This window comes from Bubalus bubalis, chromosome 8 (assembly GCF_019923935.1).
Source record: "Bubalus bubalis isolate 160015118507 breed Murrah chromosome 8, NDDB_SH_1, whole genome shotgun sequence".
Taxonomy (NCBI): Eukaryota; Metazoa; Chordata; class Mammalia; order Artiodactyla; family Bovidae; genus Bubalus; species Bubalus bubalis.
This window is the reverse complement of record NC_059164.1, coordinates 78,098,786-78,101,570: the sequence shown is the minus strand read 5'-3', so window position 1 is coordinate 78,101,570 and position 2,785 is coordinate 78,098,786. Positions and strand designations below refer to the sequence as shown.

Genomic DNA, 2,785 nt, shown 5'->3' with positions numbered 1-2,785 from the left:
AAATTATTTGGTCATAGTTTTTGTGTTTAAAGTTTCATGTTTATTGTTCTCTGTTTTTAATCCCACTGATACCTTTTCTGTTTGAGTTTTTCCTTATTACTCTATGGAATAAAAATTGTGTTATAGGTTTTATTTAAAATCACATAAAGTAATATAAACAAACGATTATATCTATTACAAAAAACCCACTTTATTTACAAATACAAAGTTACATATTTATGTTTATTTTTTATTTTTTTTTATTTTTTGAGAACTAAAATTATATGACATTTTTATTTTAGGATGCAAAAACAAAAATGAGCAAACAAAAAAACAACAAAAAACTTGAAATAGGCTTGTCAAATGATGTAAATTCATCCTTTCCATGGAAGCAGAAGGTAGATCCTACCACAAAGAAAAGATGCTTAATTAATGGAGGTTAAATTTTAAAAGTACAATTAAAATAAAAATAATGAGGCATACCTTCTGAAAATACTAGGTTTTATTCACCTCCCTAAGATAACCCAAAACCATACTATTAGTTAATAAACTTTTCTTATAGTAAATGGTGTCACCTGACATACAAAAACCTGTTAATCTAAATTATCAGGTGTAGGCTTATTGGAAATTCTTAACCATATACTTGTCTTGACAAGTTTTGCTTTTTGAACGATGAATTGTCTTAATGCAAGTCATTGTATTTCTGTAACAAAGTAATGAAAGGCACAGCTCTTGCAAGCAAACTTAAACCCATTCAACCAGCTGAAAAAATACTTTGGTTCTTCAGGAAAAAACTTAGCAAGACAAAAAAATCTGGTTCATTTCACAGTTCTGTTCATTTTCATAGCTTTAATCTAACAGTTACATGATAAAAATACTCCAAGAAGAACCAAACTATATAGCAATGGACGAACATGCGTGAGAGATTCTGTGCACTCGATGCAGCTGGCAGAAAAACTAGTTAAAATGCTAATTAGAACAAATTTGGTCTTTAAAATATCAGTTCCTTTCCTTTAAAAAAAACTTGTGAGTCTACCAAGAAAATACAAAAACATAAGCCTGTAAGTAAATAATAGCTGTGTTTAGGCTATTACAGCGCAGGTTATCCTCAGGCCTCATACATCCTGCTTCACTGCTGCTTGCACTCTGCTGGGTTTTGATCCTTCTTTGGGTCATAGTCTGCATCATTTTCCTCATCTCCTTCTTCTTCCCCTTCCTTATCTGCTTCTTCACCTTCTTCATCATGATCATCGTCATCATCTTCAATAGCTTCTCCAGTAAAGTATAACACTGATCTTGGGATTATACGCTCACGTAAAAAGTGACCAATTTCAAAGTCTGCAGCGAGGATAGCTTCAGAATCATCATCCAGATCTCCACTCTCAGGAACTTCAGGAGGGGCAAAAAATTAAAGAAAGAGTCATTAGAAACTGTTTTGGTCACAGTACGAACTGTCCCACATCCCTTGTGTTTCTGCTTCTTCTTAATCGTTTTCAAAGTGACATTCTTCCCTTTTTTCCAATCTATCTGGCACCCTGTACAACCCATAATTTCTGGTCCATCAAAAGAAAAGGGATCAGAATCATCTGGTTCTGACCTCATCCTATATGTCTTTGTCAACACTTCATTTGTGAAATATTCATTGGGTTCAAAGTGAAATTCTAAGACAAAACTCATAGGCTGACCAGCATCTGAGAACTTCACTTTAATATCTTTCAAGTGCTTCAGAATAGGCTCATCATGTTCCTGAACCATATCACTGAGCAAGTCAACATTCTTAAAAACAGTCAACCAAAACTCAGGAATTCCCTTGGGATCTTCTTTTTCTTCATCCTTTTTCTCATCTTCAATCTTGGCCTTTTCTTTTAGCTCCTCTGAAATTTCATCTTCCTCATCTGGTTTCCATTCACACTCTTCTTCTGTAGGTTCATAAATGGCATTAATGATCTCAAATCGCTTATCAAACAGAGGCTGATAAAGAACAGCATACTTTCTTTCAAGTTCATGAACTTCCTCATAGAATTTGGCTTCTATCTGTGCACATTTAACTTGAAGGTTTTTGAGAACATTCACTCGTCTTTTAACTACCCTAGGCAAGCTTTCAATGTATCCTGTTGGTGTTTCTACTAGACCATCAAGTCTTTCTTGAAGGGCTGCAAGAATCTGAGGATTTTGCATCATCTGAACAGTCAGCTGACGCGCTTTGATTTTTGTTTCTTCACCAGTTTCTTCTTCTTCTACTTCAACATCATCCAAATCTTGATCAAGTTCAGACTGTTCTTTGTTGTCGATGTCTGCCATGTTGTACAAATGCCAAAATTTTTCAAAAATGGCAAATTTCGTTTTCCAGCTCAGCTCTCCGGTGGTGAGCGCGGGGAGCCGAGTGGCCCGACCTGCGCAGGCAGTGACTCAGGGCGGCGGCGGGAGGAGCAGGAGGCAGCGCCGCGAGCAGATGGCTCTAAAAAAAAAGCTATGTTTAGTTTTTAAATTAATTTGCAACTTATTGTGTGGTTGTGAATTAGGGATTTTTTTTTTTCAAATTTAAAACCAATTTAAAACAATTTATTGTTCAAATAACTCCTTTCCCTGTCATTTGAACTATTCCCATTATTATATTCTAAATTTAGATCGATATAAAAGACTATGACAATGCATGTTATTATACATAGCTTGAGTTCATTCATCTCAAGTTTTATATAAAAAGTACAACATGTGAATATGACATTGTTTATCCATTTCCATTAAGTTGTTTATATGTTTTTACTTTTAAAAAGTGTTATACATCCTTGTACCTATTTCTTTTATT

General features: G+C 34.5%; 1 pseudogene; it reads right to left on the bottom strand.

The window, feature by feature from the left end:
* Window positions 1–254: 254 nt before the first annotated feature.
* On the bottom strand, window positions 255–2,424 carry LOC102405286 (annotated as a pseudogene).
* Window positions 2,425–2,785: the final 361 nt, after the last annotated feature.